The sequence below is a fragment of the Lepidochelys olivacea genome, assembly GCF_965140295.1.
Source record: "Lepidochelys olivacea isolate rLepOli2 genome assembly, chromosome: 25".
Classification (NCBI taxonomy): Eukaryota; Metazoa; Chordata; order Testudines; family Cheloniidae; genus Lepidochelys; species Lepidochelys olivacea.
Genome location: NC_140435.1, coordinates 7,396,635 through 7,422,695, shown reverse-complemented (window position 1 = coordinate 7,422,695; position 26,061 = coordinate 7,396,635). Strand labels below are relative to the sequence as shown.

Sequence of the window (26,061 nt, the reverse complement as noted above, 5' to 3'; positions counted from 1 at the left end):
AACATTTACAGCTGTGTATTTTTACATAGCAGCCATCTCTTTAAAGTTATGTTTGATAAGACTACTGACCTCCTAGACATACATGGTCCACTTATGCAATATGAGGCCAGTGGGTTGGCTGATGCTGAAAGGGACTGCTATATTGCATCATGCTCCTATCAGTTTACTTAGAAAAAACAAAACACAAAAAATGACAGCCTGCTAATCATGTAAGGCTCTGACTGGAGGAAAGGGAAAGAGGATGAGAAGTGTTAGTGCTGGAATGTCTTAGACTTGTATGTAATTTTACGATATTGTTAAAAGATCTTAAAAAGCAGTTCTCCTTTCCAAAATGACTGTAAAAATGATCTGTTAGTTAACAGTTCTAACTTTATCCTGTGCATTCAGTGTCAGATCTGCTGACTTTATGATCTTATTTTTTCTCACTACTGCTTTCTGCTCCTTTTGGCCCTGCAAAGCCAGCAAAGTTATGGGAAGAATTGATAGGGGAAGTAGAACTGGGTGGTAACCTGGGCAGCAGTGATGTTGAGATGGTCCAGTTCAGGATCCTGACAAAAGGAAGAAAGGAGAGCAGCAGAATACAGACCCTGGACTTCAGAAAAGCAGACTCTGACGCACTCAAGAAACTGATGGGCAGGATCCTCTGGGAGCCTAATATGAGGGGGAAAGGAGTCCAAAAGAGCTGGCTGTATTTTAAAGAAGCCTTATTCAGGGCGCAGGAACAAACTATCCTGATGTGCAGAAAGAATAGCAAATATGGCAGGAGACCCACTTGGCTTAACAGAGAAATCTTCTGTGAGCTTAAACACAAAAAGGGAGCTTATAAGAAGTGGAAACTTGGACAGCTGACTAGAAGAGTATAAAAATATTGCTTCAGCATGCAGGGGTGTAATCGGGAAGGCCAAAGCACAATTAGAGTTGCAGCTAGCGAGGGATGTGAAGGGTAACAAGAAGGGTTTCTACAGGTATGTTAGCAACAAGGTGGTGGTCAGGGAAAGTGTGGGACCCTTACTTGAATGGGGGAGGCAACCTAGTGACAGATGATGTGGAAAAAGCTGAAGTACTCAATCTTTTTTGCCTCGGTCTTCACAGACCAGGTCAGCTCCCAGACTGCTGCACTGGGCAGCACAGTATGGGGAGGAGGTGAGCAGCCCTCGGGTGAAAGAACAGGTTAAAGACGATTTAGAAAAACTGGACATGCATAAGTTCATGGGGCTGGATACAATGCATCTGAGGGTGCTGAGGGAGTTGGCTGATGTGATTGAAGAGCCATTGGCCAATCTCTTTGAAAACTCGTAGAGATCGGGGGAGGTCCCGGACGATTGGAAAAAGGCAAATACAGTGCCCATCTTTATATTTAAAAAAAAGGCGGGGGGGATGAGAATCTGGGGAACTACAGACTGTTCAGCCTCCTCTCAGTCCCTGGAAAAATCATGGACCAGGTCCTCAAGGAATCCATTCTGAAGCACTTGGAGGAGAGGAAAGTGATCAGGAACAGTCAGCACGGATTCACCAAAGGCAAGTCATGTCTGAGCAACCTAATTGCCTTCTATGATGAGATAACTGTCTCTGTGGATATGGGGAAAGCGGTGGACGTGATACACCTTGACTTTAGCAAAGCTTTTGATACGGTCTCCCACAGTATTCTTGCCACCAAGTTAAAGAAGTAGGGATTGGATGAATGGACTATAAGGTGGATAGAAAGCTGGCTAGATCATTGGGCTCAACGGGTAGTGATCAACAGCTCGATGTCTAGTTGGCCGCCGGTATCAAGCAGAGTGCCCCTGGGGTTGGTCCTGGGGCCGACTTTGTTCAACATCTTCATTAATGATCTAGATGATGGGATGGGTTGCACCATCAGCAAGTTCGCGAATGACACTAAGCTGGGAGTAGAAATAGGTATACTAAAGGGTAGGGATAGGGTCCAGCGTGACCAAGACAAATTGGAGGATTGAACCAAAAGAAATCTGATGAGATTCAACAAGGACAAGTGCAGAGTCCTGCAATAAGGAAGGAAGAATCCCATGCACCGCTACAGACTAGGGACCGACTAGCTAAGTGGCAGTTTGGCAGAAAAGGACCTGGGGATTACACTGGATGAGAACCTGGATATGAGTCAACAGTGTGCCCTTGTTGCCAAGAAGGCTAACGCCATATTGGGCTGCATTAGTAGGAGCATTGCCAGCAGATCGAGGGAAGTATTTATTCCCCTCTATTCGGCACTGGTAAGGCCACATCTGGAGTATTGTGTCCATTTTGGGCTCCCCACTACAGAAAAGATGTGGACAAATTGGAGAGAGTCCAGCGGAGGGCAACAAAAATTATTAGGAGGCTGGGGCACATGACTGATGAGGAGAGGCTGAAGGAACTGGGGTTATTTAGTCTGCAGAAAAGAAGAGTGAGGGAGGATTTGATAGCAGCCTTCAGCTCCCGAAAGGGGGGTTCCAAAGAGGATGGAGCTCGGCTGTTCTCAGAGGTGGCAGATGACAGAACAAGGAGTAATGATCTCAATTTGCAGTGGGGGAGTTCTAAATGGGTCACCTAGGGAGGTGGTGGAATCTCCATCCTTAGAGGTTTTTAAGACCCCAGCTTGACAAAGCCCAGGCTGGGATGATTTATTTGGGGTTGGTCCTGCTTTGAGCAGGGGGTTGGACTAGATGACCTTCTGAGGTCTCTTCCAAATTTAATCTTCTGTGATTCAGCTTCTCTTTCTGTTTGTGCATTTTCAGCAGAATTGTTTTTACTAAGTTCCAATCAGTGAAGTTAATGGGGTTGCACAGGTATCACTGGAGGCTGGATTTGGCCTGCAGAACTCTTGTAGGCCATGATGCTTGAGAAGAAGTTAGCTCGACTCAGATCCCAGTTTTAACTTGCAGGTCTGAAAGCAATTGGGGGCAGTGGAGGAGTCTCTCTCCACACACACACCCCTTGTAAACTGAGCATACTTTGATATGACAAATGGACATTAATCGCATGGTTCGACTCGTAAGCTCTTTAGAAGCACATTCAGAACTGTATTTGGAGCCTTTTGCTATACAGTTGTTTCTCTGTACACTCACATTCTACAGTCCAAATACAGGGAGGTAGATTTGAAACTGTTTTTGAGTTTAACAGCTTGAGTTATTTTTGCTTCCCAAAGTAAAGTTGTATTTTGGAAATGCAAGGATTTCCATTTGAGCCAGGGCAAAATCTTGTGTAAGTTACCCCTCTCCAACATAAAACCTGTGCAGCAGTGCTGGTTTATCAGCTGCTAGTTGAGATAATTTAGCTCCTGTACAGCCCTTAGAGAATGACCTACTGCCCCTTCTGAAGCCAAAGAAACTGTGAGTGGGGATATGAGTGAGGATAAATAAATTCTTCTCATTGTCTGAAAGTGCCTCTGAGATAACCAATCTTGTACAAGCTGACTTTTGCAATTTGATGGGGAGTGCAGGACAGGGGCAGCAAACTATGTCCAATCATTAAGTTAAAAATTTCCCTGGGTTAAATGCTAATCACATAGCACTGTTAAAGGAGCGCACATGCACCACCCAAAGCTACCTCTGAATGTTGTCAAAAACTAAACAGAGCAACTATCTTGGTTGGTTTGTGTCCCCTGAAGTGCTGCTCTGTCACCCTTGTTGCCAGTGATAGTACCAGCAGAGCTATTCCGGTTTAATGATGATTAATATAGAACTGCCAACTGCTAGGCTTTTACTGTCTCTTTCCAGTCCTGTACCCCCTTGTCTGTATCATCCCCAGAACTTGTCCTTTCCTTAATATTACTTCAGTAAACTTTAGTCATCCCCGTATCATTTCCTGTCTTGACTGTTTAAATTCATGCTTTCTAAATCAAAAGGTCTTCAAACGTTTTCATAGTGTCTAATTAAAATATGGTCCACACTACGTCATAGACACCTTCCCTGCAATTCACCAGTGAATAAAACCACTCTGGCAACTACAGCAATTGTTTCTGTGGAAAAGCAATAGCTGGAAAGGATTTATTGTGTGTTTAGCTATCTGAACATCAGTGGCTATTAGCCAGAATGGGCTAATATGCAACACCATGCTCTGAGTGTGCCTAGCCTCTGTTTGCCAGAAGCTGGGAGTGGACATCAGGGGATGGATCAATTGATGTTCTGTTCATTCCTTCTGAAACACCCTGGCATTGGCCACTGTCAGAAGACAGGTTTCAGAGTAGCTGCCGTGTTAGTCTGTATCCGCAAAAAGAACAGGAGGACTTGTGGCACCTTAGAGACTAACAAATTTATTTGATCATAAGCTTTCATGGACTACAGCCCACTTCATCGGATGCATAGAATGGAACATATAGTAAGAAGATATATCTAGATATACACACACACAGAGAAGGTGCAAGTTGCCATACAAACTGTAAGAGGCTAATTAAGATGAGCTAATATCAGCAGGAGAAAAAAACTTGTAGTGATCATCAAGATGGCCCATTTAGACAGTTGACAAGAAGGTGAGAGGATACTTAACATGGGGAGCTAGATTCAATATGTGTAATGACCCAGCCACTCCCAGTCTCTATTCAAACCCCAGTTAATGGTATCTAGTTTGCATATTAATTCAAGCTCAGCAGCTATACTTTTTTATAATCTTAGCCCGGCAGAAGAGTCTGTCCTATCTCGGCGCCTCTCCTTTTTTCCCTCCAGGCCCACGAACATGATACAGTTCTGTGGTGACCTAGAATCCTACTTTTGAAGTCTGTGACTCAAAGAATATTTCCAACACACAGCTGAACAACATACTAACCCACAGAATCCTTCCTATCAACACTACAAAAAGAAGGATTCTTGTGTGGACTCCTCCTGAAGGTCAAAACAACAGACTGGACTTCTACATAGATTGCTTCCATCGATGTGCACAGGCTGAAATTGTGGAAAAGCAGCATCACTTGCCCCATAACCTTAGCCGTGCTGAACACAACGCCATCAACAGCCTCAGGAACAACTCTGACATCATAATCAAAAAGGCTGACAAAGGAGGTGCTGTCGTCATCATGAATAAGTTGGAATATGAACAAGAGGCTGCTAGGCAGCTCTCCAACACCACTTTCTACAAGCCATTACCCTCTGATCCCACTGAGGATTACCAAAAGAAACTACACCATCTCCTCAAGAAACTCCCTGAAAAAGCACAGGAACAGATCTGTGCAAACACATGCCTAGAACCCCAACCAGAGGTATTCTATTTGCTACCCAAGATTAATAAACCTGGAAATCCTGGAAGCCCCATCATCTCAGGCATTGGCACTCTAACGGCAGGATTGTCTGTCTATGTGGACTTTCTCTTCAGGCCCTACGCTACCAGCACTCCCAGCTATCTTCGATACACCACTGACTTCCTGAGGAAACTACAATCCATCGGTCATCTTCTTGAAAACACCATCCTGGCCACTATGGATGTAGAAGCCCTCCACACCAACATTCCACACACAGATGGACTACAAGCTATCAGGAACAGTATCCCCAATAATGTCATGGCAAACCTGGTGGCTGACCTTTGTGACTTTGTCCTCACACACAACTATTTCACATTTGGGGACAATATATACCTTCAAGTCAGTGGCACTGCTATGGGTACCCGCATAGCCCCACAGTATGCCAACATTTTTATGGCTTCCTTAGCTCTCGTCCCCTAATACCCCTGCTCTACTTGCACTACGTTGATGACATCTCCATCATCATGGAAAAGAAGCCCTTGAGGAATTCCACCATGATTGCAACAATTTCCATCCCACCATCAACCTCAGCCTAGACCAGTCCACACAAGTGGTCCATTTCCTGGGCATTACTGTGCTAATAAGCGATGGTCACATAAACACCACCCTATACCGGAAACCTACTGACTGCTATACTTACCTACATGCCTCCAGCTTCCATCCAGGACACACCACACAATCCATTGTCTATAGCCAAACTCTAAGATACAACCGCATTTGCTCCAGTCCCTCAGACAGAGACAAACACCTACAAGATCTCTATCAAGCATTCTTAAAACTACTATACCCACCTGCTGAAGTGAAAAAACAGATTGACAGAGCCAGAAGAGTACCCTGAAGTCAGCTACTACAGGACAGGCCCAACAAAGAAAATAACAGAACACCACTAGCTGTCACCTTCAGCCCTCAACTAAAACCTCTCCAGCACACCATCAAAGATCTACAACCTATCCTTAAAAATGATCCGTCACTCTCACAGATCTTGGGAGACAGACCAGTCCTCGCTTAAAGACAGCTCCCCAACCTGAAGCAAATACTCTCCAGCAACCACACACCACACCACACCACAAAAACACTAACCCAGGAACCTATCCTTGCCACAAAGCCCGATGCCAACTCTGTCCACATATTTATTCAAGTGACACCATCATAGGACCTAATTACATTAGCCACGCCATCAGGGGCTCATTCACCTGCACATCTACCAATGTGATCTATGCTATCATGTGCCAGCAATGCCCCTCTGCCATGTACATTGGCCAAACCAGACAGTCTCTACGCAAAAGAATAAATGGACACAAATCTGACATCAGCAATCATAACATTCAAAAACTGGTAGGAGAACACTTCAACCTCTCTGGCTACTCAGTAAAAGACTTAAGGGTGGCAATTCTGCAACAGAAAAGCTTCAAAAACAGTCTCCAACGAGAAACTGCTGAGCTTGAATTAATATGCAAACTAAATACCATTAACTTGTGTTTGAATAGCGACTGGGAGTGGCTGGGTCATTACACATATTGAATCTATTTCCCCATGTTAAGTATCCTCACGCCTTCTTGTCAACTGTCTAAATGGGCCATCTTGATTAGCACTAAAGTTTTTTTTTCTCCTGCTCATATTGGCTCATCTTAATTAATTAGCCTCTTCCAGTTTGTATGGCAACTTCCACCTTTTGTGTGTATATATGTATATATATATATATATATATATATATATATATATATATATATATATATATATGTATATATATATATATAAAATCTTACTATATGTTCCATTCTATGCATCTGATGAAGTGAGCTGTAGTCCACGAAAGCTTATGCTCTAATAAATGTGTTAGTCTCTAAGGTGCCACAAGTACTCCTGTTTTTGTCAGACAGGATACTGGGTTAGATGGACCATTGGTGTGACCCAGTATGGCTGTTCTTATGACATTATACAAGAGAAGCTGGAAACAGATGAGAGCCAGCACAATGCAACCAGACAGCTCTCTGGGCTACCGGTAATCCATGGACTACTCGTTAGGAACCGGGAGCTCCAGAATGCTGCAGTGACAGACACTTACTTTTAGGGAAGCCAGGCCATATTGGCCCCATCTAGCTTCGTATCTCCCTCCATTCAAATGTGCTCCCCTGCTTTTACAGCCCCCCTATATCCTCATTCAGCTCTTCTCTCTGACCTGTACATAGTACTCCTTTGCCTGCCTGCTCCACTCCCATTCCCTGCTACTCTGCAGGAGGTAGATGGAGTAGCTCATGAAAGAGTAACTGTAGCCCTTTAGAGCTTCTGAGTCGCTTCCTCTCTGTCTTGCCTTGCTTATCTTGTTCAGTTTAGTCTGTGATTTTTTCCTAAAGCAATGTGTGATATGTGTGGAGGACTCTGTTTAAAAAAAACAAAAATGGCAGGTGCAAGGAATGTTGGTGTACAATGAGGGGAGAAGAATAACCCCTACAGATTTCTTCATCCAGTCATTTATTTAGTTGGGTTTTTATGTATTTTAGTAAATGCTCCCATTCAAAGCTCCAGGTGCTCTTGGCATTCTTGTAAAAATTAAAACCAATGAAAAATACAGACCAGTCAATTACCCCAAATCAAATGCCATCAATTGGCTGAATATTCCTAGCCCCATAATTTTGAGCAGAAGTTTCTGTATGCAGTGGAATTGCCCAACAATGGACTGTTCCATTATGACTAAGGTTGCTAGGATTACATACTTCAGTTCCCTGCTCTCTGAAAAGAATGGAGCACAAAGAGAGCTGGGGAAATGGTGTACTCTTTCATGAATGCCCCTGATGAGAAACCATTCTGATGATCTTAAAATGGTGTGTTGTGTACTGTGCAAGGTATGGAAGCATAAAGCATCCCTAGAACTGACGAGAGGATGCCTTTAGCCACTAAGTTGTCACCTCTCTGGCCACTTGAAGTGTTTCAAAGGGTTGTGCAGGTTGACGGAGGACACGAGTTCCAAAAGGCTGGTTAGTACAATAAGGAACCTGTGAGGAAGAGGAATAAAAGGGAACTGAGGTTGTGGGAGCAGTTTAGAAGATCACAAACAAAATAGTCGCAGCAGTTGCCATTTTAGTCTAGTATTAGTAGGTACTGATATAGTACGAACTACTGATGGTTGGTAAAATTATGTTTGTAAAGTATGGCCTGAAGTTGTTGATACTTAGCACTTATATAGCAGATGGCAGAGCCAGACAATGAAACATTTTGAACTGCAGGCAGCAGGTTGGGGGATGGGAAAAGAGAGCCATGAAATGGTTTAACAAGTCGTTCTTTCCCTGTCTCCCCCTGTGACAAAGAGAGAGAACCTCTATCTACTCTGTGAGTGGTTGCAGATGTATATTCCACTCAGGTCTGTATGCCCAGTGCACGGAAACCAGAGAACTTTGCCTAGCAGTATCTGTAAATGTGGTGCTTGTACCCTCCAAGCACTTAGCCCCTCCCCTGGCTGTTTAAGAGCAGCACTGCCCCAAACCCCCTCAGTTCCTTCTCACCACCTGCTTCTTGAATTGGAGAACTCGGTGTGGTTTTTACCTCCTGCTTTGTTTCACCATGCAGTCTGTGGGTTTTTTCCTCTGTATAGTTGTTATAGTTAGCTTAGAAGTACCTCTATGTTTAGTTTATTAATAATCGGATTTGCCCCATGTGGTACCCTCACTGGGATTTAAACACTGCCCATCATGTGGGGTAGCTATCCACAGTAGCAAACCCCTGCACTCAGTGTTTGTGCCTTGAGAAGGGGCACATTAAAAAGAGGTGCTCCATCTGCAAGTTGTTCAAGAAGAGAACGCAAGTGGCCAGAGACTTGCACGTGCAGCAGCAACATCTTCAGGAGCAGGTCACGAGGCCTGCTTCAGCATGTCAAAGAGCATCTGATCCAGCATGGGCTGTTCGGCCAGATTCATGTTCCTTTCCCAGGTGTTCTCCTTAACAAACAGCCTGAATACTCAAGGCTGAAGCCATGTGCCTCAGGAGGTCCTGATACAATTTAAAATTCTCAGGTACAGGAAAGGAAGAATCTGGCACTAGTCATTTGGTGACGAAGGGGAAAGAAGTAAGCAAATGGAATCTCCTACAGCAACTGTAACACCTGTTCAGGTGCAGGCAGTTTAGTAAGAGCAACCCATGTCTGATTGCAGCATCGAGGTTCAGGAGAGGAGGCTGCCAGCAGAATAGGTGACCTTACTCTGGACTGAGCTAAGGATTAGGATCTTGCTTTCTGCAGAACATCACAGGGGTTCTCAGGAGGCCGCTATAGGGAGGGGCACGGTATTGGTGGAAGTAAGTGAAGGACTCCATCACTGCTATGGGAGTGGTGCTGATCTCAGTGCTGATGGTGATCCCCAGGAGGTCACGACAGCTTTTTAAGAGCTATACTGAGAAGGTGAGGGAGAAGAGGAAGATATCCCTTCTGGCCTTAGAATCTATGAATCAATTAAATTGCTGCATATTCTCCGGTCCTCCACTTCAGGGAGAGTGGATCCAGAATCACTTGATCAATCACTTCAGCAGCAATTTATCCCATAATCATGAGTGGTCTCTGAAGACCAATGTGCTGAGGTCTGTCTTCACAGAATGGGGCATCTCAATTATAGGCCTGTTTGCAGCAAGAGACAACAAAAGGGTTCCATCAGTTTTGCTCTTGTGTGAATCTCAGACTAGGCTCCTTAACTGATGCCTTACAGCTAAACTGGGGATCTGTGCTGATGTATGCCTTTTTCCTGATCCTGCTCATTCCTCAGGTTATTCTCAAACTGAAGCAAGACCATGCCAAACTAATTCTCATTGCTCCAGCCCAGCAGAGACAATTTTCGTTCTCCGACCTCCTTACTCTGAGTATGACACTAGCTTTCCCCCCACAGCACCCCCAATTTCTCGTCCTCTTTATCCTGACCTATTGCCGCAGCACCACGGTCAAATTTGGCATCCAGCATTGAGCAAGTCTGCACCTCTCGATACGACTGCTACATGGCTAGATGAGGAGGTGGAATGCTGTTTAGAAGCTGTTAGAGAAGTGCTATTTAATAGTAGAAAACCTTGCACAAGAGCTACCTATTTTGCCAAGTGGAAGCGTTTTCTATTTGGTCACTGACCCAAGGGATCCATCCAATGTTAGCCCACATTCAGGACACTTTGGAGTATCTGTTACATCTTCAATCCTCTGGCCTGTCTCTCAGCTCCTTGAGGGTCTACTTATTGGCCATCTGAGCATTCCATCCTCTGATCCAAGAGAAGTTAATTTTTTTGAACTCCATAGTAGTGAGGAATCATTCTTTTTCCACCGGTGAAAGAAGCAGTTTCTTTGTGGGACCTTAATACTGTGCTGGCTGTCCTTATGGGTCCTCCATACGAACCCCTGGCAGCTTGTTTTGTCTCTCTTGTGCCAAAAGACAGCTTTTCTTGTTGCTATCACATATGCAAGACAAGTAAGTGAGCTGTAAAGTTTAGTGGCAGAGCCCCATATACTTAGCTTTTCACAGACACTGGCCCTTCCTCTATTATGATGGCATATGCACTAGCTTAGGCCACACCTCTACAAAGGTTATGTGCGCATTCAACTGGGGCCCAAGTGACACTAATGGCATTTATCAACGATATTTTGATATTGGACATTTGAAGGGCTGCTGTCCAAACTATGCTATTATGGCTGCGTCTACATCAGATGCAAACATTGGGAAGCCCATTATGTAGTCATTCTTTAAGTAGATTCCTAGCCCACTTCCTATTGATATGACTTGTAAATCACCTTAGTGGAATATGATGTCTACAACTACTCGAAGAAAAGACAGTTACCTACCTGCATGTTAATTGTTGTTCTTTGAGTAGCATCACTGTGGGTGCTCTACTTCAGGTGCGCATGCACCTCTTGAGCAGAGATTTTTCATTAGCAGTGTCCATTTGGCCCATGCACCAAGACTATACAGGGCTGCATGGGCGAACTGCCCTCAGTTCCTTCTCAACTGTCTCAGCCTGAGGTGGAGCCTTAGCATGTGTGACTTGAGCATATCTTGGCTATTCTTTTTTTGTTAGTTTAGTATTAGCTTGTAATTTGCGGATAAGCGAGAGGATTTACTTTGTTCTTCTCTCTCTATTTGGGGAGCCTTACCTCCCGCAGGGCATGCCTGGCTCTGCCAAGTTTCAAATGCTGCTTCTCTTGCTGGGAGGCTATCCTAGTATGCACCGGACACTGTGTCTGCTGCCTGGGAGAGTCTCACATTTCCCAGTAGCATAACTTCTGCCTGGCCCTCAACTCCAGAGGAAGAAAGAACCAGGAGATCAAGTTGAGGCTGCTGCAGATAGAGCATTCCCTTTGTCCTGCTTCAGAGTCAGGTCAGGAGACACCCTCCCATGCCCGGACATCTTTCTCCAGGCAAATCTAGAGCCCCTTTGATCTTGGCTAAGGTCTCCCCTAGGAAGGGGAAGACTTTAGAGACCTCAACAATGGTGGCTCCCATCATAAGGAGCCTACTTCCAAAAGACCTTGGTTCCCTGCTAAATCAATGGTCTCAGAAGCCTCAGCTCCTCAGCTTGGTATTATAGACATGAAAGACTCCTCCGGAACCAGTGGCGCTGGAAAGTCCCAGAGCTCTAAGAACAAAGATAGCTCTGACCAAGGTGTCAGTGCTGTCTACATGCGACAAGGAAAGTAGGGATAAGAACTCTTCCAGATTGGTACCATTGAACTCAGCTCTGTCACTGGTACCTCTCCAGTTGGGGCCTCAGTACTGTGCAAACCAAATCTACAGTGCTGTCTGCTTTGATAACCAAGCATGCCACTATATAAGTACCAGTCCTCCATACGATTCCACAGTAATTTAGGTACTCAAAAGACTTATCAGTGGCAGATGAACCAGAATCTCCACTGCTTGGGGGTATGGAATGCCTCTTGGTATTGTGACCTGGGTCCCTGAGGTACCATCACCCTTCAGTACCTCCTGATTCAATGTCATTTTCTGCTGGTGCCCCCCATTAGAGGATACTGAGGAGGAGGGAGACCTTCTTTTAGTCTTGTCCCTCTTGTACAGGGTTCCCCTATCCATCCATAGAAGAACCCACTCTTTCACAGCCACAGAGAAGACTCTTGTGGTCGTCACCATGGGTGGGACCAATCCTAGATGCCATACTCTCCCATATTGGCCCCTGTAATGGCTATACTGAGATCCCTGGGCTGTGTACAGACGACAATTTGGCTCAGAAAGATCTATTCACTGATCGGAAACAGCGTAGACAAACAAGTCTTGATTCCTCTTCATATAAAGGACTCCATAGACTGGTGAAAAGATCAACTCACTGTTGGTGCAGGCATTTCTTCATCCAAATCCAACAATCACTGTGACAATGGATGCATTCCTGTTGGGATGGGGCGCTCACCTCAGTACTTGCTCAGGGCAAATGGTTGCCTCAGGAAACCAATCTCCACATCAATCTCTTGGAACTCAGGGCAGTCAGGAATGCCTGCCTTCATTTTCTGCTCCTCATCGGGGCAAATCAATCAGGATCATGACAGACAATGTAGCCTGCATGTTCTATATCAACAAGCAAGGAGGAGCAAAATCCCCCTCCCTGTGCCAAAGCAATAAAGCTGTAGAGCTGGTGTATAACCCATCACATCCATATTTGAGCTGCCTACCTCCATATCACCCAGGACACCTCAGACAATGCTCTCAGTAAGCCTACGAATGGGAATTGGCCTCTCAAATCCAAGGTATATTCCAAATTTGGGGATTTTTCAGAGGTGGATCTCTTTGCTAGCTTCAGGAACAAGAACTGTCATCTGCTCTGCTCAAGAGGAGATCTACGCCATCAGTCTCTGGGAGATGCCTTTCTACTATCTCAGATGAAGGTTCCATTCTATGCGTTCCCCCTAATACCGAGACTGATGAACAAGATAAGACAAGGCCAGGGTAATCCTTTATAGTCCTGACTTGACTGAGACAGGCTTAGTATCCTTGCCTGCTTCATCTGTCCATCTACCTGGCAATCAAACTTCCAATCATTTACTGTCTCTACTCCCAAGATGTAGGTCATTTACACCAATCCAAGCTAGGGGTCCTCTGCCTCAGGGCATGGTTTCTTGATGGTTTGTGGGGTTAGAGCCTACCTGTTCTGTGGAAGTACAAGTGTTACTGAACAGTAGAAAGAAGTCAACCCAAATCACTTGCTTGCAGAAGTGGAAGAGATTCAGTTTTTCATGTCCGCTCTAGCAGCTTGTATCCATCTCCTTATCTCGGCTATCCTAGATTTCCTGTTAGACCTAAAGAAGTCAGGGTTATCAGTTAGCTTGATCAAGGTTCACTTGGCCACCATATATATATTTTCATCCTTTAGTAGAAGCGTTTTCTATATTTGCTCACCTTATGTCTTTGAGGTTTATTAAAGGTTTGAGGAAACTCCCAAGTCAGGGACCCCACCCCAACATGGGCTCTACATTTCATGCTTAGATGTCTTACAAGACCTCCATTTGAACCAATGGCAACATGTTCTTTGCTTCACTTATCGATGAAGACAGCCTTTTTAATGGCTATCCCATCGACCTGTAGAGTGGGAGAAATTGGGGCCTCCTAAGAAATAGATGGAACCCCTCCCCTTTTACAATGTTTTTCAAAGACAAGGTTTCTTTAAACTGCACCCTAGATTCTTACCTAAGATATCTGCCTTTCATTTTAAGCATCCCATTCATAAGAATGGCCATACTGGGTCAGAGCAAAGGTCCATCTAGCCCAGTATCCTGCTTCCGACAGTAGCCAATGCCAGGTGCCCCAGAGGGAATGAACAGAACAGGGAATCACCAAGTGATCCATCCCCTATCGCCCATTCCCAGCTTCTGTCCATCCTGGCTAATAACCATTGGTGGACCTATCCTCCATGAATTTATCTAGTTATAGTCTTGACCTTCACAACATCCTCTGGCAAAGAGTTCCACAGGTTGGCTGTGTGTTGTGTGAAGAAATACTTCCTTTTGTTTGTTTTAAACCTGCTGCCTATTAATTTCATTTGGTGACCCCTAGTTCTTGTGTTATGAGAAGGAGTAAATAACACTTCCTTATTTACTTTCTCCACACCAGTCATGATTTTAGACTTCCTATCGTATCTCCCCCCGTTCCCCTTAGTCGTCTCTTCCAAGCTGAAAAGTCCCAGGCTTTTTAATCTTTCCTCATAAGGCAGACGTTCCATACCCCTAATCATTTTTGTTGCCCTTTTCTGAACCTTTTCCAATTCCAATATTTCTCTTTTTGAGATGGGGTGACCACATCTGCACACAGTATTCAAGATGTGGGCGTACCATGGATTTATATAGAGGCAATATGATATTTTCTGTCTTATCTATCCTTTTCTTAATGATTCCCAGCATTCTGTGAGCTTTTTTGACTCCCGCTGCACACTGAGTGGATGTTTTCAGAGAACTATCCACAGTGACTCCCAAGATCTCTTTCTTGAGTGGTAACAGCCAATTTAGACTCCATCATTTTATATGTATAGTTGGGATTATGTTTTCCAATGTGCATTACTTTGCATTTATGTCACCCAGTTTTGTGAGATCCTTTTGTAGCTCTTCGCAGTCTGCCTGAGACTTAACTATCTTGAGCAATTTTGTATCATCTGCAAATTTTGCCACCACAAATGCACACACTACAGACAACAAACTTACCCCAAGGGTCCTCCTTTACCTGGAGAACTCCCTCATGAAACTCTTGTTAGCTGCTCCTGTTTGCTAGCTCCTCTGGTCGCTTAGGAGCGGGCTTTTTAAACCTCCATTCTCTCTGCATTAGAGTCTCAACTCTTGATATTTGGTGCAAAGGAACTGAGATGGGTCGGAGCAGCATTGCCCTAGGAACCAGAAGATGCACACATCATCTCTCTGGGTACTGATAGGTAAAGTGATCAGTCTTTTGCCACATGCACTCCTGAGTGGAATATGCATCTGCATCCACATAAAGAATAGTTACCATACAGTCTCTTTTCTTAAGCTCCAATTTGCATGTGCAAATTAAACATTTGTGTTCATTTGCTTTTGATTAACACCCAGAACCACAGGATTGATCTGGATCACTGTACAAGAAGAACTTTCATCAGCTGCTTAGAGTCCTTCCTTCCTTAGTGTTTGTTTAGGCTGGGAAACTATTCTGCTATAGCTGTCTGTCAGTTTCCCTGTGTAGACAAGCTCTTAACGCACCTGTACACCTCATTTTTGCTTCAGTGCTAATTCTGTAGTATATTGTTATGCTGGGAGGCTTTAATGGTTGCCTGAAGCGGGTCTTTGAGCTATAAAATCACAGACTTCTTTATAGCCAATGGGTATGCTAAACACCGTTCTTTCAGGGTAAATGGAAGGAGCAATGAAATTCCTCTTTATGTAATGATAGCTAGAAACAATTGGAAATTGCTGCTGAAGGCACTGGGTCACATGACACAGCCTGAGCAGGGCTAAGTTGTGTGAGCTGAGTGTTTTTCCTGTACTGTAAGCAAATGCAGGGGCTAGTGGTTGTTTGCCAAACAATGTGCCTGTGAGAGGCAGAAAGCCAGTAGTCAGTGACAGGAGCAGTTGTAAATATGGCCCTGTTGGAATGAAGACAGAGCTCCAGAATTGATTGGAGGGGAAGACTAGGAAATAGGGAGTAAAGGAATTGCCAATTGTTTGTTTCTGTTGTGTTCAGGAAGACAGGATTGTGCGTTTGTTCTTTGCAAATAAACAGGATTGTACCAAAGAAAATACCTGACCCATATCACCAATTTCTCCTATTGGAAACTGCTCTGCAAGGTCCTGAATATTGGCTAATCTCTCAGGCCAAAGGGGGCATAACTGGTTTCAGGAGTGGGATAAGAGTGACAAAGGAGAGAAATTATGAGCTGGTACTCCTGTTGAACCAACATGGAACAAATCATAGAATATCAGAGTTGGAAGGGACCTCAGGAGATCATCTAGTCCAACCCGCTGCTCAAAGCAGGACCAATCCCCAATTTTTTTTGCTCCAGATCCCTAAATGGCCCCCTCAAGGATTGAACTCACATGCCTGGGTTTAGCAGGCCAATGCTCAAACCACTAAGCTATCCCTCCCCCCAAATGGTGGAGATGCTTGCAGAAATCAAAGATGACCAAAAGAACTTCAAATAAGGACTTCACAGAAGGAATGTAAGCAATGTCTGAAGGCTTCCCAGAAAGGGCTTAAACCACCAGTGGTCAGAGATAAAATCTTTGTTTGGGCAGCAGCCAGAAAGTGTTCAGACAGATCTGGAAGTCATACTACAAAATTTCCAGTGCAGACAGGCAAGGTGGACTGATGAGGTGACCAACAAACTGACTATCATGGACCAAAAGATGTTCCACATAATAGGGGAGACCAAGAAATATCTGCTCAACTTGGTGCTTGTTAATAGAGACAGCTGTAACAAGGACTTTAGGGAGCTAAAAATTCACCTGGAGAAGGAGCTCAAAGGGTTGCATACTATATTGGAAATTAGCAGTCTGGATTAGGAATTGGGCCAGACTGAGAATTTGGATAAAACAGGATATTTACAACAGTTTTATACCCTTTTTCTAACCCAGAGAGGTTAGATTGTTCAAGCTCAGGTAATACAAAAGCCATTGGGGGCGGGGACGACAAGGATACGGTATAAGCTCTTGATATCCAGCTAAGATCTAGCTATCAATCTGAGCTGACCCAGGCACAGCTAAGGGCTAGAAAAAGAGGGCAGGAACAGACCCCACCTCAACTGGAATAGGACATGAAGAGTTGTGCCTGGTATATCCAGATACCAATGAGGTCTAAGATTTCCAAGCTAAATTAACAATGGACCAAATTACAGATTTGCAGCTGGTCTTAGACTTTCAGCTCAAGATCACTGAAAGGAGGCCAAGAATGCTTTGTGTGGCTGAGGAATTTGCCTGGTATAGAAGAGAACTTCAATCTTTCCTTGCAGGAGCCCACCAGAAAAGGAAGCAACTGCTAATGAGGAAGATGGAAACTGATCCCCATGAGACCTGTAAATACAGGTCTGGGTCTAATATGCCTGATAGAAAAGGGGATTCTAATCTGGTTTGTGACAGTTTTGAATGGTTGGGAAAAAATTAAATTTTGGTTTGTAAAGCAAGGTAGATTGGCAATAATGCAAAAATTTGAGAAGTGGTTCAGTTAATTGCTGGTACTGTGAAAAAACTGGCCATACAAGGATTATTATAAATTTAAGGCAAGCCAGAACAGAGCATAACAAGTATCTATTGAAAGTCTCTCACCCACTTTGGGAAACAGGAGGGACACCAACTTGGCGCGGGAGGGTAAACTTGGAAGTACAAGGATCCCCACAGATTTTGTTAGGATCAGGACAATTAAAAAAACTATGGCAGTTTGGCTGTTGAATGCATTATAGGATCTGTGATGTGCACAGGAACAGATGAATCTGGCACAAATACAAGTTATTAGACCAGACATGCTGCTAATGCTAGGGTAATAGGGGATCCAAAATGGAACCACCTAACTGATGTCAAATAGAGGCAGTTACTGGAGAAAGTGCACCTATCCAAATATGGGGGAAATTGGGCATGAAAATTGGACCTCCGAAATTTGAGCAGGTCTGGATTGCAGAGATAGCAGATGCTAATCATTGGTGTGGGTTTCATTATGACTAATAACTGCATAATAAATGTCAGAAAAGGTGTCTTAAGAAATTTCCACACATTGGATTTTAAGATGTGGCCTAGGTGAAACAATGATTTGTAGATAATTGATTTGCAGTGAACAAGAGGGGCAATAGCCATAGTAACAGCTACATGCTGTGGTAGTTTTCCAGCAAGGAAAAAATGGGAGTTGTTGAGACCTGCTTTGAGACCCATGGTCTTAAGAGGAATTTTAACTGCAAAAGTTTTTGTAGATCTGAGGGAGGAACAGGTTCCTGTTAATTTGCTGAATGTTTCTCATAAACAGTAAATACACAAAAAGGGAACCAAGGCTCCAAAATGTGAACCAGTAGAACTAGTAAATTCCTGGTATAGAAAAAAACTATAAGGGAGAAAGCGGTGAAGCCCCAGAGTTTCTATTGGAGTTCTGGGTAACCCACTTTGGCACACGATCAACGAAGAAGGAATTTCCACTGACAAAAATGAAATTGAGGTTGTGTAAAACAGGCCAGTTCCTGAGACACCCACAAATAAGCATGGTTTTGTAGGGCTCTGCTTCTATTATAGAAGGTTTATTTGTGGGTTTGTCAATATTGTAAAACCATTGCATAGGTTGGGTGAGGAAGGGAAACCATCTGTGGTCAACAGCAGAGTGACTTTGCATTTTTAGAGCTGAAAGAGGGCTCTTGTGTCTGCTCCTGTTTTAGCCTGTGTTTCAGATTGTTTCAAATCTTTCATATTGGACACAGGTGCTAGTGCCTACAGACTGGGAGCGGTGTTAATATAAGGACCATCTCAGTAGTATCAGAGGGGCAGAATCTTAGCTTGACTCTTCCCAGAAACTGAGGGTGTAGCCGTGGAAGCTGAGGCTGGAAGAGCTTTGACAGTAATGAATTCCCCTTTAGAACAGAATGAGAGAAGTCTCCCCCAACTAGCAGATGCCACAGAAACGATGGATACTTTGGGGAGTCCATTGAATATGGCCTCTCCTGGTTGGCTGAAAGAAGACTGGGAAGTGAGTGGAAAGGTCCATGGAAATTTGCATTGGAGAACAATTGATTTGGGTTGTGAAGTGTCCTGACAGAAAGACACCATGTAAATATGTAATTACTTAAGCTTGCATTACTTTTTAATTTGTTAAATTATTTTCCTTTGTCTGGGACAAGTCAGCCATGGTGGGGTCATTTTAAATTCCATTGGGATGATGAGTAGTGCTGAGATGGAGATATTGTTATGCTCGAAGGTGGTAATGATTGCCATCAAATAGGTCTTTGATCTGTAGACCATCATAGATCTGGTTAAAGCCAATGGTGTGCTTTCAGGCTAAATGGAAGAACCAGAAAAATGCCCATTTATGTAGTAAAATCTGGAAACGACAGGAAGCTACTGCTCTAGGCTGTGCAGTCTGAGGGGTATCCCTGGGACTGATGACAAAGGCAGGAGCTAAGGCTTTGTTTGGCAAACTGTATGTGTGAGAGAGAGTCAGAAAACCAGCAGATAGTGAGAGAAGCAAGAACGTGGCCCTGTGGAAGCAGACACACACCTCCTTGAGTAAAGAACTGACTGGAGAGGCAGACTTGGAAATAGTGAGTAGGGAGACTTGCTGCTGTTTGCTTCTGCTGTGGTCAGGGAAAAAAGACTTCATGTGCGTTCCTTTTAAATAGGATTACACCAAAGAAATACCTGAATTGTATCATCAGTTTATACTAACAGAAACAATGCTACAGTGCCCCAAATATGAGCTAACCACTTGGTCCGAAAGGGACAACAATACAAACAAACCACTAAACAGCTTCTGAGTGTTGTTTGTTACCCCTGCCTGCCAGGTTCTAACATTCTAACTTCGTTTCCGTATTTCTGCATTAGGTTAATTTGCTATTTTGCTTCAGTCTTCACTAAAAAAGGTAAATTGAGATGTTTAAACACACTATTAGCAAGGGGGAAGAAACGCAAGCCAAAACAGGGAAAGACCAGGTTAAAGAATATTTAGATAAGTTAGATATATTCAGGTTGGCATCACCTGATGAAATTAACCCTAGTGTGCTTAAGGCAGTAGCTGAAGCAATTTCAGAACCATTAGCCATTATCTTTGAGGAACTCATAGAAGATAGTTGAGGTCCCAGAGGTAATAAGTTTGCCTTTCTCTAGTCCTCTCTTGTAAAATGGTGACAAAGACAACCTGGGGAATTATAGATCAGTCAGCCTAACTTCGATACCAGGAAAGATACTGGAATAAATTATTATCCTCTGTGTGCTTACAAACTGATTCTTTAATAGAATTATAAAGAATAGTCAGCATGGATTTGTGAAGAACAAATTGTTCCAAATAACCTTATTTCCTTCTCCAAGAGGGTGACTGGCATAGTGAATAGGGGCCAAGAAGGCTTTTGTCACACTCCCACATGACATTATCATAAGCAAACTAGGGAAAGGTGGCCTAGACGAAATTATTTATAAGGTGGGTGCACAAAAGGTTGAAAAAACGTACTTAGAGTAGTGATCAATGGTTCACTGTCAAACTTAGAAGGATGTATCTAGTGGTGTTCCACAGGGGTCTGTCCTGGGTCTGGCACTGTTCAGTATTTTCATTAACAACTTGGATACTGGAGTGGAGGTATGCTTATAACATTTGCAAATGACACCACGATTAGAATTCCAAACAACATTGACAAATTGGAGAATAGATCTGAAATCAACAAAATGAAATTTAGTAAAAACAAGTACGAAACTTTTCACTTAGGAAGAAAAAAAATCATATGCACAACTACAAAATGGGGAATAACTGGCTAGGCAGTAATACTGCTGAGAAGGATCTGGGGGTTATAATAGATCACAAATTGAATGTGAGTTAACAATGTGATGCAGTTGTGAAAAATGCTAAAATTCTGGGGTGTATTAACAGGAGTATTGTTGATGTCACAATATATGTTAGTGTTAGAAGACTTGGGGAGGGAGGGAACCTGATAAGTCTTCAAATATCTTAAGGGAAGTTATAAAGAGAAGGGTAATGAATTGTTCTCTTTGTCCACTGAAGGTAGGGCAAGTGGTAGTCTTCAGCAAGGGAGATTTAGGTTAGATATGAGGGAAAAACTTTCTAACTATGGGGATAATTAATCACTGGAATAGGCTTCCAAGGGAGGTTGTGGAATCACCATCATAGGAGGCTGAACAAACACCTGGCACTGATGGTCTAGGTTTACTTGGTCCTGCCATAGTCTTGAGGTCCCTTCCAGCCCTACATTTCTGTGAGTATGATTAAACACAGTCCACTCTGTTCTGTGTGAAACATCTAAGGGATAAGAAATATTGACTCAGGGCAATAGCAGCAAAACATGTTACCCTTTAGTGTAATATTTCATTGCCATTCCCCTTCAGGTCAGTTAATACTTGTACAACATACACTCAATAATAGTTTTACACCCAGATCCTGCAGATTTGCTTGCATGCTTAGCTTTACACACTAGAAGTAGTCCCATTGAAGTCAATGACACCAGTACTCACATGCATAAAGTTACATGTATATGCAAATGTTTGCAGGATCAGGGATTATTTAAGTATCCTTCATAAGAATTGTAACCCAAACAAACTTTACAGAGATAAATACCACTGAGAGGATCAAACATCTTTTTCTCTACCATCTCCCTTTTTGAAGGACGATGATTAGTATTTATAAAATTAAGAGATCTAAACAAGAACAGGAAAATATAGTTCTTAACAAGCAATCTGTACGAGAGAGAGACTTGCTTCGTTGACTGCTACGAAAAATATCACGCCATCAATAACCATGATAATGGAAAATGTATTAAAATCCTCCAAAATCTGATAAGTAACTAATGGGATTGGGGTGGGGATTAGAAATTCTGAATGCAACTGCATGTATCAACAAAGGTATCAGTTATGCAATTAAAGTTCAGTGCACTTAAGTTCACTGAAGCATGATTTTGCTATTTTAGTATGTAAAATTTCATTCATTTAAAAATCAAGACCAGAGAGAAAAGCATTAATTAACACACAATACTGTGACTGGCTATATACGCTCAAGTATAGCAGGATCAGCTTAATATTTGCTTAATACCACCTGTGGGGGAAATCTATCCTGTCACTACAGGAGGAGCGGACTACATTTTCATCTATTATCTAACAGCATCGTAGGCGTCTGTGGCACTTTGCACACAAATAAAAGATGCTGTCCTTCCTTAGAGGAGTTTACAATCTAGGTTAAACAACCTGACACAACACAGGGAGGGGAAAAAGCAGGAAACAGAAGAAGCTCACAAAGTCTAATGTTATGAGGTTTCTTGTTTTTGTGTTTTCCATATTTTGTTGGGTTTTTAAAATTTTCATTTTATTAAATTGGTAAATGGATCTAGTGGATCTGTTCCATCCTTGATATAATAATCCTCAAGTGCACGCTAAATCATGTATTTTATTAATATACTTTTTTTTGTCTTTATTGCTTGTGTTCACAAGAAATGCTCAGACTATTACAGAGTGTGATATTTGATTATTCTGAGGTTATGGAAGGTTGTTTTTTGAAAAATAAATAAAAAAGGTGCGGGGTAATATATGGTCTTTCCTACTTAATGCTGGAGGTTTCTAATGCATTGTTTCTAGGATCCCACCAGGTATATTACTTGGCAGTTGTAGATTATAGAGGTCTATATTTATACTCTGCTGTATTAGCTTGGGAGCTACTCTTTAGGAAAGAAGAGAGCAGAAGGAATACGTAAACTTAAATTATAGGGGATTTGGAAACAACCTTCATATTAAGATTGCCTGACATTTTCCTTACATTATAAAAACTACTGCTGGGCTGGTGGTTTGGAGAGCTACATCACATGAAAATCATAGAAATATAGGGCTGGAAGGAACCTAGTCATCTAGTCCAGCCCCCTGCACTGAGTGAGGTAGAACCAAGTAAACCTAGACCATCCCTGACAGGTATTTGTCTAACCTGTTCTCAAAAATTTCCAACAGACATTCCACAACCTCCCTTGGAAGCATATTCCAGTACTTAACTATCCTTATAATTTGGAATTTTTTCCTAATATCTAACCTTAATCTCCCTTGCTGCCGATTAAGCCTATTACTTCTTGTCCTACCTTCAGGGGACATGGAGAACAATTGATTGCTGTCTTCTTTATAACAGCCCTTAAGCTATTTGAAGACTGTTGTCAGGTTTCCCCAGTCTTCTTTTCTTGAGACTAAACACGCCAAGTTTATTTTAACCTTTTCCTCTGAGGTTGGGTTTTCTAAACCTTTTATCATGTTTGTTGCTGTCCTCTAGATTCTTGCGGAGCACTCTTGTGAGGCCTCAGCAGCGTCAAGGACAGTTACCTCCTGCGTCTTACAGCTGTTAATACACCTCAGAATGTTAACCTTTTTTGCAACTGCATTATACTGTTGACTCTCATTCGATTTATGATCCATTGTAACCCTCAGATCCAGTTTTTCCCCATTTTGTAGTTGTCTGATTTTTTTTCCTTCCTAAGTGTAGTACTTTGCACTTGTCTTAACTGAATTTCATCTTGTTAATTTCAAACCATTTCTGTAATTTGTCAAGGTTTTTTTGAACTCTAATCCTGCCCTTTAACGGGCTAGCAACCTCTTCCAGCTTGGTGTCATTCATAAATGTTGTAAGTGTAACCCTTCTGCCCGTCAGAGTTGGCAGCAACAAGGGCCGGGTTCAATATCTAGGGGTTCCATTCCAATAACACAATGCAAACCGGCTCGAGCCCCCACTCAGTGACCTGGGACAAATATATACCACCCCCGCTGGGCGCCTCCAAGAGGCAATACTTCCCCTCTCGCAAGCACATAGTCTGAGTGTAGCAAAAGTCTTTTAATAACAGAGAGAAACAATGTGGCATTATGTTGGGGAAACACCACCAACAGGATTCATAACACAACCCATGAGCAAAAACAACCCCACCCCAGGCAAATTGGGGCATACCCTTTTCCCTTTGGTTCTTGAGTCCAGCAACCCCAAATCACCCAAAGGTCCAATGCCCCAAAAGTCTCTGTCCCTGGTCAGGGCAGCCCCAGAGTTCGAAAGTTTATCGGCGGAGCTTTACCTCCCAACCTGGGTGGAAATGGGACGGGGGTAAGAGGCACCTTACGTGATCTGAAGCTGACTGCCCCATAGCAGCACTCCGCTCCGCCAGCCGCCCCACAAAACTCCTTCGCTCAGCTGTGCTCTGCTCCACCAGCCGCCCCACGAACTCCTTCGCTCAGCTGCGCTCCACTCCGCCAGCCGCCCCACGAACTCCTTCACTCAGCTCCACGGCCCACAAGCAGCTCCTGCCATCCACACACTGCTCCGCGTCGAACTGCTTCACCAGCCGTCCCGCAAACTGCTCCACAATATATCTTCAGGCTCCCCCACTACTTAACACAACACTCAGTGATTTCAGCTCTTAGGTGAATTCAGCTTATAGTAGGGGAGCCCCAGTGCTGGTGCACTGTCAGCCCAAAGTGAGCTCAGCAGCCTATAACTAGACTTCTAATGAAACCAAAATTAGCTCTGATATTCCACAGTGGAGAGAGGAGGAAGTGCAATCAGCATGTAAGGCCCTCACCAAGGGGCCCATGCCACCAAGTATTAATACTTGTCCCCAACCTCTCTCCATTCACACAGTTTTGGAACCCATGACCCTTGCCTAGCGAGTGCTACTTAGTTGATGGTGAATCCCTCCATCATAACAAAAGGCCACGTACAGTTCCAAGCACAGTTCCCATAATCAGGGTAATAACAATTTATTCTTCCTGCCCCAATAACAGAGACACTGGGGATCCCACAGCAGCCAAAGTGACCATTTGGGCAGCTATGGCCTCATTCTAGGCGGGGTGGGTGTGCCTATGCAAATGAGATCAGCCCCTGAAGTTCTTTTCCACAACTTGCCACACCTCACCACCAGATGTCAGGGTGGAGCTCATCCTGACACTGCTTACATAAGCATGCTCTCCATTCCATTAGACAAGCTGTTAATGAAAATATTGAACAGTGATACACCCCTATGGAACCCCACTCTAGATCCTTCCTCCCAGTTTGACTGAGTCATTGATCCACTACTCTTTAAGGATGGTCTTTCAACTTTTTAGGCACCCACCTTATAGTATTGTCATCTAGACTACATTGCCTTATTTTGCTTATGAGAGTATCATCTGGAACTGTATCAAAAGCTTTACTAAAATAAAGATATATCATGACACCAGCTTCCACCTATCCACTAGGACGGTCACCCTGCCGAAGAAGGAAATAAGGTTGTTTGTCATGATTTGCCCTTGACAAATCCATGTTCACTATTCCTTATAACCCTATTATTGTATAAGGGCTTTCAGACTGCTTGTTTATAATTTGTTCCAGTATCTTTCCTGATATCAAAGTTAGGCTGATTGGTCTATAATTCCTCTGGGCCTCTGTCCCCATTTTTAAAGATAGGTATTATGTGTGCCCGTCACTGGTTTTCTGGGATCTTGCCTATCCTCCATGAATTCTTACTGATGATGGATCCGATGAAGTGAGCTGTAGCTCAGGAAAGCTTATGCTCAAATAAATTTGTGAGTCTCTAAGGTGCCATAAGTCCTCCTGTTCTTTTTGCAGATACAAACTAACAGGGCGGCTACTCTGAAACCTACCGATAACGGCTAAGGGTTCCAGAATCGCTGCAGCTAGTTCCTAGTACTCCACAGTCAACTTCATCGGGCACTGCCAACTTGGATGCAGCTAACTCATCTACGCAATCGCTCACCTGTTCGTTCGCTAGGGTGGTTTGTGTTCCTTCCCCTTTGTTCCTATTCTATTGAGTATGGGGTCCCAGTTTCCTTCCCCCTACGTGGTGTCCAGGGAGCTCTCCCTGGCCCTCAAGGAGAGACGCCCCGGCAGTTTCCTTTGTCTCCCTGTTGCTGCCCGCGTAGGTAGGAAGCCCCGGCTGACGGCCTTTTCTGCCCTTGCTGGGGTGACTCATTCCGTGACTACCTGGCCTAAGGGCAGCCTCGGCCGCGGGCTGGGGGTGGGGGGCTGCCGGGAGGAACGGGGGGTACGTCCGCGGCCCGGGGCCGGTCTAGCCGGGGCCGCTCCTAGGGAAGCCGGCGGCGTCCTCGTCAGAGCGCCCCTGGCTCCGGGGCGACGAGCCCGGCCCGGCCCGGCCCGGCCCGGCCCGCGCTCGGCTTCCTGCGCGGCCCCGGCCCCGGCCCGAGGGCGGCCCCGGCGGCGGGC

The 26,061-nt window shown here is 43.9% G+C and overlaps 1 long non-coding RNA gene across 1 annotated transcript; it reads right to left on the bottom strand.

Annotated features, from left to right (window-relative positions):
* Window positions 1–7,739: 7,739 nt before the first annotated feature.
* Window positions 7,740–25,987, bottom strand: LOC311513113. The gene is made up of 4 exons (XR_014709657.1): window positions 23,963–25,987; window positions 14,880–15,058; window positions 13,332–13,484; window positions 7,740–8,217 (listed from the first exon to the last, which is right to left on the bottom strand). It is a non-coding gene; the product is annotated as an uncharacterized lncRNA (long non-coding RNA).
* Between the last annotated feature and the right edge of the window lie 74 nt (window positions 25,988–26,061).